The sequence below is a fragment of the Apium graveolens genome, chromosome 2 (genome assembly GCF_009905375.1).
Source record: "Apium graveolens cultivar Ventura chromosome 2, ASM990537v1, whole genome shotgun sequence".
Lineage (NCBI taxonomy): Eukaryota > Viridiplantae > Streptophyta > Magnoliopsida > Apiales > Apiaceae > Apium > Apium graveolens.
Window position 1 is genome coordinate 42,398,420 of NC_133648.1, and position 11,603 is coordinate 42,410,022.

At 37.4% G+C, this 11,603-nt stretch overlaps 1 non-coding gene across 1 annotated transcript; it reads left to right on the top strand.

Annotated features, from left to right (window-relative positions):
- Nucleotides 1–235: 235 nt before the first annotated feature.
- On the top strand, nt 236–342 carry LOC141709332 (small nucleolar RNA R71). Its single transcript, XR_012569915.1, has one exon. It is a non-coding gene; the product is annotated as a small nucleolar RNA R71 (small nucleolar RNA).
- The last annotated feature ends 11,261 nt before the right edge of the window (nt 343–11,603 follow it).

An 11,603-nucleotide genomic window follows, 5' to 3' on the forward strand; every position in this document is an offset into this window, starting at 1 on the left:
CTTAAGTTGAGCAGTGATAGCTGTAGCTGTATCCACTTCAAGAACTCCTGCTACCTTGCCCTGTGGCAATCTCTGGGTTGGATACTGATATTCATCAGCAGCCATCAGTTCAATTAGATCATAAGCTTCCTCATAGCTCTTTTCCCATAATGCTCCACCTGATGTTGCATCGAGCATGGGTCTTGACTGTGCTCCCAACCCGTTATAAAAGCAATTGATGATCATCCAATCAGGCATTCCATGATAAGGACACTTCCTAAGCATCTCCTTGTAGCGCTCCCAAGCTTCACATAAAGATTCTCCTGTTTGCTGCGCAAATTGAGTAACAGCATTTCTGATTGCAGCTGTCTTCGCCATAGGGAAGAATTTAGTAAGACACTTCTGAGCAAGATCATCCCAAATAGTGATAGAACCTACTGGTAGAGAATGTAACCAGCACTTAGCTTTATCCCTCAGAGAGAATGGGAAAAGCCTCAGCTTTATAGCATCTTCAGAAACACCATTGACCCTGAAGGTGTCGTAGATCTCTATGAAATCCCTAATGTGCGTATTGGGATCTTCCGTTAGAGAATCCCCAAACTAAACTGAGTTCTGCACCATCTGAATTATGCCAGGCTTGATCTCGAAGGTTTTAGCTGCGATCGTTGGCCTGAAAATGCTAGATTGAATGTTATTGATCTTGGGTTGAGAAAAATCCATCAAGGCTTTCGTTCGTGCTGCTGGATCCCCCATTGTAATGAGTACCTAAAACACAAACAAATAAACCGTGAAATTAAAAGAATCCGAGTCAGTGAACTTTAACGACCACTAATGACAAGCACATAAACTAAAAATTAACATCGAGTCTCCGGCAGCGGCGCCAAAAACTTGTTAGGGCAACAACACGCGCTAAAATTCACGCAAGTATATGCGTTCGCAAGTAGTATAAGATATAAATCAGATTTGTTCTCACAGAGACTGGTTAAGGTTAAGTTCAATTTATGCACCTATGCAACAATGTATGGCTATCATTCAATGCTAAGACAAATAACAAATTGGGTTTTGATTAAACTAAGAGATTATACTAAATAGCATTAACTAAGAGAATTGAGGTTGAATTACTTATATGAGACAAACATGGGATTCTAACTTCATTACTACTTCATTCAAAGTTATTGTTCTTAACCTTAGCATGCAATGATGATGACACTAATCAGATAATACGAAACTAGTAAATGCCAACTTTCGTTGTACGAATACCCTACTACCAGATATCTACAAAAGAGATAGAAGCTGAATAGACACCAATTATGTTGAGACCCTATATTCTATAGAATTTGACAACATAAAGGTTTAATGAACAAGTTATCTATCGTGATTACATAGGACAAGTAAGATGGTTAAAATTACCTATGAATCATTCAAAACAAATACATGAACCAATGCTAGCATGACAAGTTCTAAATCTCTATATTCACTTTCGCTTCAATAGAGATTAACACGCTATCTTATATGTTAGCTACACACATCAGACGAATAAGCACAACCAATACTAGGATATCAATCAATCACCACACATCAAGATATTGAAAACAATTAACTATAGAAATCCATAAGCAAAATCCGTTAGAACCCCACGATAACGATTAGTTTATAACTAAACTCATCGTCACCATGTGTTCCAATGAAAGGATGATAATAAACAATATAAAGAGTACTAGAGTTCAAAGATAAATCGAAAACAAGCATCCAAGTATCAACTATATTGAAGAAAACAAGAGTCTACTTCTCTGTAGCCTTCTCGTGCTCTATAGGTCTTCTTATTACTCTCTCAGCCTTCCTTGCTGTTAAAAACGTCTTTTTATGGGTATATATAGGCTCCAGGATGACCAGGACTCTCAAAATCTTTAATTTCGATCAGGAATCTAGGGCAGAAACCGGGCGCGGCTGCGCGGCCGCGTTGAAATATGGATTTTAGCGGCGCGGGCGCGCTGCCTTCTGGCGCGGCCGCGCTAACATTTTGGAATTTTTCTGACAAATCTTCTTTTGGCCATATCTTGAGTTCTGCTCGTCAGAATTAGGCGATTCAAATGTTCACGCGAAGCTAACGAGATTCTACAATTTGAGAATGGCCTAGGCTTCCAATTCTGACCTCTTTTCAGCATAATTCCTTGAAAAGCTCCTTTCTTCATTTAACTGATGCCTAGAATGCAATAACACAAAAAAACATCAAAAATACCAACAACTTGAGTCCAAAACACCAACTTAAGCCTGTAATGAAACGTTCCAAGTAGATATAAAATTCACTCATCAATTACCCATGTATCTAATACTCATGGAACTAGTATGACCATCGTACTTCTGCTGTGATAAAGCGTTAGTCAGTGGGTCTGCAACACTATCATTATTATGCACTTTATATTTAGATCTCCTTAATCATTAATCTCATTAATAATGAGGTATTGCCTAAGAACATGCCTAAACAGTCTCCATGGTTGTTTCAAAAAAATATCAATATATTTGACTTCCATAGAATCATCAATGTTCTTGCTGTGAACTATTCAAGCTAACATCAATTATATTTAGAGAAAACACAAAACAGACATAAACTCGTAATCATCCTTGTATGTCCAAAAATTAGGTTCAGAAACTAGTATTAGTGTAACCCTTTACAACCAGTTCCCTATCTTCTCCATACACCAAAAATAAATCTTTAGTCCTCTTTCAGTACTTAAGAATATTCTTGAAAACTATCAAGTGACCCTCACCTGGATTAGACTGGTATCTGATCATCATGCTCAAAGTATATGAAATATCAGGACAAGTACATATCACTGTATACATTATAGATCCAATTGCCGAAGCATATGGAGCTTTTCTAAGACGGCCCTTGTCATCTAATGATTTAGGGAAGTTATCCTATGAGATCACTATCCAAGAGACATCGGGACATATCCACTATTTGCCTCCTGCATCCTAAAATGATGTAATATTTTATCAATGTATGTACTTCGACTAGGTCGATTAATCTCTTCAATCTATCTCTATAGATCTTGATCCCTAATATATAGGTAGCATCACCCAAGTCTTTCACCGAGAAACTATTTCTCAACCAAGTCTTAATAGCCTGTAGAGAAGGTATGCCATTCCTTATTTGTTAAATGTCATCTACATATAATACTAGAAATGTCACATGGCTCCCACTAACCTTCTTGCAAATACATGGTTCATCTTCATTTTGAATAAAGCCAAAATTTTTGACCGTTTTATCAAAATGAATATTCATTCTCCTTGATGCTTGCTTCAATCTATAAATAGATAGAAGCAACTTACAAACTATCTTAGCAAACTTTGGATCGACAAAACCCTCAGGTTGTATCATATATACATCATCTTCAAGGCTCCTATATAAGAAAGCAGTTTTGACATCCATTTGCCAAATCTCATAGTCAAAGTAAGCAACTATTGCTAACAAAATCCTTATGGACTTGACCATAGTAACCGGTGAAAAAGTCTCATCATAGTATATACCATGAATTTGTTTGAAACTTTTTTCCATTAGTCGCGTCTTATAGGTCTGTACTTTACCATCCATATCAGTTATCTTCTTGAAAATCAACTTGCACCCTATAGGTTTCACCCCTTCGAGTGGATCAACTAAAGTCAGTACTTTATTTTGATACATGGATTCCATAGCGGATTTCTTGGCCTCCAGCCATCTCTCGGAGTCTGGACTGTTCATAGCATCTTGTTAGTCCCTTAACAATATAACAAGAATTACAGAAGGGGGGTTGAATGGAATTCTTGAACCTTTTTCTTGAATAAAATTATTCTAACTCAAATATATATATCAGTGTGAATTGATTAGCAGAATGTGGAATAATCACTTGAAATGAATCAAAACACAAGTAATTAAAAACAAGAGTCTTTAAAAATTTTCTGGTGGATTTGAATAATTCCACCAGATATATACGATATATATCGAGAGAACTCTGTGTGCAAAAAGCTCAAAGCTGCTTACAAAATGATAAAAACTAAGAATGAGAGAAATGCTAAGAATTCAGCTTACAAATGTTTCTCTCTTTTCTGTTTTTTCCTCAGTTGGTTAGTTGCTATTCTATTTGCTGCTTCTTGGTTTATATATCACCAAGATTACAAAGCAATAAGACAAGATAATAAAACAAAAACTATCGAGTCTATTATAATGCTACTTCATTACTCTATTCCAGCATCTTTGAATATCTTCATAATAGCATGGAAATGGCAATGCTTCTTTGTTCTTAAAAACCCAGTTGAATAGGCTACCACATTTCATTTGCATCCACTCGACGCATGTGACTGTGTTATCACTGTCAACAGATATTTGAATTCTTTATCCGTCGGGTTCATGATCATCCATCGAGTTACTGATCATCCATCGGGTTGTTGATCATCCGTCGATTTCATTGTTGTTTATCTGTCGGGTAGCAATCAGGCACTTGACTTCATTTCATTTATTCAGAATTATAAGACATCATCTATGTACAATTAATCAACCTATTCTGCATATTTAGATAAAGTCAATCATGACTTAAATACTACTACAGATTTTAAACAATGTGTATGCAGAAATGTACTACAGACTTATTGTTACATAAACTACTCACTCGATGGATAATAAGTCATCATCCGTCGGGACTATATTGAGTTACCCGTCGGGACTATAATCCTTATCCTCGAGTGCTACATTTTTCACTAAGTAAAATCTACCAAGGTGTTTTGTTCATGAAATCATCAAGTACACAACATATACCTAACAATCTCCCCCAGTTTATGTCTACTGGAATTGTAGGCATAAATTAAGAGATACTTGATGATAACAAAACACCCTAAAAATAAAACTTTAAAAGAAAGTAGATAATACTGAAAAGTGCTTCAAAATGTACAAAGTTTTGCTCACAGTCATTTTCAAGATGCTCCTCTAGCTTGCGCAGATTTATCTAGTTCCTTGAAGGTCTGGATCTCTTTCCAAGCTTTCTGTTGTTTTCTTCAATCTGATTTTGGAGCTGCTTGTGGAATTCCAGTTCATCAGATTCTGAGAGATTTAGCTTTTCTTGCATTTCCAAGAGAGTCTCATTGTTAGAGATTCTCAATTAGTCTTCTAATCTGAAAAATCTTCTCACTCCTTTGTCATCCATGAACTCTATCAGCCAGTAGGGCCTTAGATGCACTCTTCTCCCTGTGTAAGGGATAATTAGAGTCTTTAGGAGTGCATCTTTAGCTCTAACACTCCTTAGCTCTTCAATCTTCTTCAGTACCAATCTTCTTGCAGTAATATTGAACCCAAAGTTTTTTTTGAAAGATGAATAAACCTTAATCAATACAGCTTGGCTTTCTTGAATGATCCTATGACGGTGGCCACTGAATTTCCTTTCCTCCTTTGTACTTGAACACTAACCTTTCAGGTAGGTTTCTGTATGCATCAATTCCTCTCACTTCATCTAGTTCATCTAGATAGAGGTTTAGATCAGAAAATTCTTTGATGTCACACAAGTACATGTAATCTCTCTTATTGACTTTAGATTGAGCTTTGACCACAGATTTGGATTTGAGAGGTGATAACTTCACTTTCTTGACTGCTCTTGACTTTATTCCTCTTGGCTTGCCAAGGATTGGCAGATTGAAGTCAGGAATTGGTATGTTCTCCCATTCTATTGGCTCATCCTTTGGCACAATAAGTTCACCATGAATGTTCCTGTAGGGATCCACCAATTTGATATTTCCAAATACCACAGGGGGTTTTGATGCTTGAGTTGTAGTTGGAGTGGATTCCTAGGGAAACTGATTCTCCAAATCCTTATCAATAATGTCCAGTTTCCTTTTGGTTCTTTTAGCCAATTCCTTGATTCTTGGAGATTTCTTCTGTTGTTCAACCTGCTTCTTTGATTCAATGATTTCAGATGGCTGAGCAGGAATTTGTTGTAATGAATTTACAGCATGTAGCTTGGCCAAGATAACAATTTGCTCTCTCTTTTGTTTAGTCTTTTTAGCATCTAGAGCAGCTTGCTTCTTTTCCTATTTCAATCTAGCCTTTTCTTCTCTATTTGCTTGAGCAAATTGAGGATGTCCTAGCCACCACACAAATTTCTTTCCCATTCCTAAAAATTTTAGCAATTCTCCTTTTAGAAGCTGAATTAGATGGATCTTTGTAGAAAGCAATTGACCTTGACAGAAGCTTCTTTTCATCAGGAGTAGGTGTCTCATACACAGTATCCAAAGGGTTCTTCAATGATGATTTTGAATAGTTCACCCTTGGTTTCAGAATTGTTTCAGCCTTTGGAGATTTGATGCAGGATGGCTGCCCCCTTTCCAGATAGTTCATGCTCATCTCATTCATAGAAATCTTCTTGACTTGAGAGTGATGGATGGCTGACTTTACTGGCTCCTTAACTAGCCCAAATTTTTCTAGTATATCCTCATCAATTTTCTCCCAGTTGACTAAACTCAACTTCTCCTTATCAGCTTGCTCTTATGTTGGCTGCTGCTGCATTGATCAGATCTATACTATATGTAACTGGTGGTTTTGAGATAGTAATTGAAGGCAAAATTACTTTACTGATTTGAATTTGAAGCCTCTCCCCCTCACTTGGTCGTTTCTCCCCCTTTTTGTTATCATCAAGTTGAGTAGAGGAAGAGGTTTGAGCAGCCACCAGTTTTTGAAGTAAATATGTCTGTTGGGCTTGATGAAGATGAATGGCTGTCAAAGATGCTTCCATGGCTGACATTCTTGTATCCAAGGCATCTATCTTGGTTGCAAGATCAGAATTTTCCCTTAATTGCCTCTTGATATCAAGCATTGTAGTTTCTGGAAGCTTAGAATCCATCTTGTCTGAAATGGCCTTCTTCATCTCCTCAATATCACCCTTGATGGTGTTTACATCCCTAGCATGTTGGAAGCCTTGAATTTGTTGAAGTTGCAAAGAGGCTAGATGTGCCTGAAGGAGCTTCTTAGTGCTGGCATTTATAGTGGTTTGAAGAGCAGTATTTGTCTGATTAATTAGTTGGATCAGGGTTGTCTTGAAGTAGTACTCATCACAGTGCTTTGAAAATGCCCATGATGTCATACCTGATCTTGAACTGGAACCTACTTCTCCTCCTATGTCCATTTCTTTATCTTCACTATCCCCACTTCCATCACCAAAGAAATAAGCTGAACCACCAGTCTCATAATCCACATCACCAGCTGTAGATGGAAAAGCTGTGATGGCATCCTTAGCTCTTAGCATAGACTGAGTGGTATGCACCAGATTGAGCATCCTTTCTGCATTGTCATTGCCCTGTTCAGCTATAAGTTGATAAGCTGGAACAGGGTGAGTAAATGCCTCAGCATCAAGGGAGGTGGAATCTATTACAGCTTGAGGTTGCTGAGATAGTCCCTCCCTGTCTGAATCTTGGACATTCATTGACTCACTAGCAATGACATCCATCCTTATAGCTCCAGTACCTGCATTTCTCTCATTTTCTCTCTTTTGTTGCATCAGGATCTCACCCTGGCTCCCCACCCTCACACCCTCACCTTCACCATCTAAGGTGGGACTCCTCTCACTCTCTTTTGCCAATCCTGAAGAAATGGATTGCATAGTTTGACTCATTTCCTCTCCTTTTTCCTGGGAGCAATCCAGACTCTCACTCATAACACTCTTCTCTATCAATCCTAATAGTGACTGTACAACCACTAATTCTTCTGCACTCGAAATAGATGAAGTTTGAGGCTGTGCAGAGATACTCGACGGATGAGTGATATCCATCGGGTGAGTGGTTTTGCTATCCGACGGATAACTGCTGTTAAGCTTATCCGTCGGGATACAATCACTACTCGACGGATGAGCAATATCCGTCAAGAGAGTAGAAATGAATGAACTAGGAATAAAAACTATTGTGGACTCTGTGTTGATTGAAGATATTTTGGGCACAGATGATTCAACAGTTCCTGAAAGAATTGGCAAGTGAGCCAACAAATCATCTAAAAGATGATGCTTACTTGCACTAGATTTTGGCTTCCCCAACAAAGTTAAAGAAGGGGAATCAGGAATTGATGTGTTTATCATATCCACATCCAGTGAGTTTGTGGGTGAGTTAGGTATTTGAGGTGCTTCTATTACTAGAGATTTTGGCTGTGACTCCATATTTATTGGAGCCACATCAAATTGAATTTGTGAAGGTGCAGTGATTGTGTCTTTAACACCAGTTTGCACAGTGTGTGTACCCTGTGCATCCCCAAGGATTTTAGATTTCTTCTTTCTGGCATAAGTTTTGGGTTAGCTTGTGTCCTTGACCCTCTTGGCCTCTGCTCTTGGTTGAGAGCTTTGTTCAATAACTACCTCCTTTTGGGAGGATGCAGCTAGAAATGAGCTTTTATCCTTTTTAAGCACTGCAATTTGTTGGGAAACTGCAGTGTGGCTAGGCTGGGAACCACTCAACTCTCCATCCTTATCCTTAGGGTTTCTTTATGTTCACCCCTTCCCTCACCTATCTTGCCCACCTTCACACTCCCCTCTTTGGTTTTGGTGGATTTTGCAACTGGCATCTTTTGAGAGATACTAGAGGGGGCTTTCTTAGATTTGGGTTTTGAAATTTTGCAGTTTTGGTAGCTTGGGTAGGCAACTGTTGGGTCATTGACACAGTTGCCATAGCCACACTAGAACTCAAAGAAATTGGTGAGGTTGGAATAGTAGTAGGGATAGATGAACTTACCTCATTTACCTGAGGTGCTTCCATTACAGAGAAATAGAACAATGGCACATCCTTGTGATGATTGGCCCTGTTTAAATCTGCAATGAGCCTTCTCTCTTGAACCCAACAATCTAATTTGTTGTTTGGGTTCTCAATCACAATCTCTTCACAGAGGTGGTTAGCTAACATCATGAAAAATCTAGCATAATAAACACTTTTACCCCTCTTGTTTAACTCTCCTAACTTATAGCCCAACTCAAACAGAACAAGGTCACTAAAATTTAAATACTTATCTGTAACTAGCATGTTAAGCATGGAGATATTGACTGAATTAAAATTACTGACTTTACCTGAAAAGACCTTTGTCTCTACATCACACATAAAACTCCATTCTTTCCTAAGACCCAATCTCCTAATGTCACTTAACTTAGAAGTAGAAAGAGCGTAGTTCATGGAATTAAGCATATTGATTATGTCAGTGTCAGTGTGTGGTGAGGTCACAGTGTTATCAGAAATCTTGAAACATGCTTTTATAACATCACTATTGATACAAAATTCCTTACCTTTGATGGTTAGAGTGATGGTCTTATATGTTGAGTTGTAAGTAGCAGTGTTCCACATCTCTTCAACAACTTCACAAAAGATTGTGGGTGATTCCAGCATGGCATAGCTAAGCTTGCAATTCTTCACAAAGTCCATCATCTTGTGATAGTCACCAGAATGCTGAATCCCCTTGTTCACTAGTGCAGTGAAATTGTTCTTCTCATAAATGAACCCAGTTTGAGACATAATCTTTACAACAGGTGCCATTGTTAGAGAATAAGAGCTTGTAGAGAGGGAGTAAGTGCTTTGAAAGAGAAAGAAATTTGAGCAGTTGATTGAGAATGATAAAAGAAAAGCGATTGAAATGAAATAAGCTTTTATACTATCTCAAAAATAACTGTAAAAAAATAATAAAGTAAAATAAAGCAACCAATGAAAATTGCCTAAAATAGCCGTTTGAAAAATAAATTGTAAAAATTCCACCCATTATCCGTCGTGTTATGCTTATAAACTGTAAGTATACTAGATGGATAATGTTCAGGAAATTAACGGCTAAGATTAAGACAATTCGACGGATGAGGATAAACTGTTATCCGTCGAGTCATAAAATAATCCTGAAAAATAATTGATTTTTATTAGCAAATAGTATACCGACGGATGATCAAATTCGATGGATAAAGATCATCCGTCGAGATGTAAATTTTGACTTAGCCAAAATTTCATCCAAGACTGAAAAATCAATTAAATTTCTGGCTGTATTTCAACTTATAGATTATCTCATATAGATTTAAGAATAATTAAGCATACCTAACTCACTTACCAACCTTGAAAAGGTGGACTCATCCAGTGGCTTGGTAAAAATATCTACAAGCTGCTTCTCACTTGAAACAAAGTGTAGTTCCGCAGTACCATTCATTACATGTTCCCTTATGAAGTGGTACTTGATGTCTATGTGCTTTGTCCTTGAATGTTGTACTAGATTTTCAGTGATAGCAATTGCACGTGCTATTACAGAAAATATGAATCCTTTCAACTTGCAAACCATAGTCTAGCAATTGATTTTTTATCCATAAAATCTGTGCACAGCAACTGCCAGCAGCAATATATTCAGCTTCAGCTGTAGAAGTAGAAACTGAATTTTGCTTTTTACTGAACCAGGACACAAGCTTGTTTCCTAGAAATTGACAGGTTCCTATTGTACTTTTTCTATCAATTATACAACCTGCATAATCTGCATCTGAATAACCAGTTAGATCAAAACCAGAATCTCTAGGGTACCAAATGCCAAGTTTTCGTGTTCCCTTGAGATATCTGAAAATTCTCTTAATAGCTATTAAGTGAGATTCACTAGGATCAGCCTGAAATCTAGCACATAAACATGTACCAAATATTATATCTGGCCTACTAGCTGTTAAGTACGGACGTGAGCCAACCATGCCCCTATAACTTGAAATATGCACAGTCTTTTCAGTAGTGTTTAATTCAAGCTTAGTTGCAGTAGCCATGGGAGTTTTTGCAGATGTGCAATCCATTAGATCAAACTTCTTTAAGAGATCAAAAATAGTTTTAGTTTGACTAATGAATATTTCATCACTAACATGCTTAACTTGCAAACCAAGGAAGTAAGTTAGTTCTACCATCATACTCATTTCATACTTACTTTGCATCAATTTGGCAAACTTTTTGCAAAGTTTCTCATCTGTAGAGCTAAAAATAATGTCATCTACATAAATTTGAACAAGTATACTAGTGCCATTAACATTTCTAAAGAATAAATTTTTATCTACAGTACCTCTTGTGAAGTGATTTTCCAAAAGGAACTTTGATAAAGTGTCATACCAGGCTCTAGGTGCTTGCTTCAGTCCATAAAGTGCTTTCAAAAGATAATAGACATGTTCTGGAAAATTTGGATCTTCAAAACCAGGAGGTTGACCTCCTCCAAATCTCCATTCCGAAAGGCACTTTTGGCATCCATTTGACAGACCTTGAAATTGGCATGGGCTGCATAGGCTAAAAAGATTCTGATGGCTTCAAGTCTTGCAATAGGAGCAAATGTTTCATCAAAATCTATTCCTTTTTGTTGAAAATAACCCTTAGCAACCAATCTAGCTTTGTTCCTGACTACTATGCCATTTTCATCCATCTTGTTTCTGAATACCCATTTAGTGTCTATTGGAATCTTTCCTTTAGGCTTGGGCACCAGCTTTCATATATTATTCCTTTCAAATTGATTTAGCTCCTCCTGCATAGCTAAAATCCAATCTGGATCCAACAAAGCTTCTTCTACCTTCTTTGGTTCTTTCTTGGAAAGAAAGCTGTTGTATAGGCATTCTTCTTGAGTTGCTCTCCTGGTTTGAACTCTAGAAGAA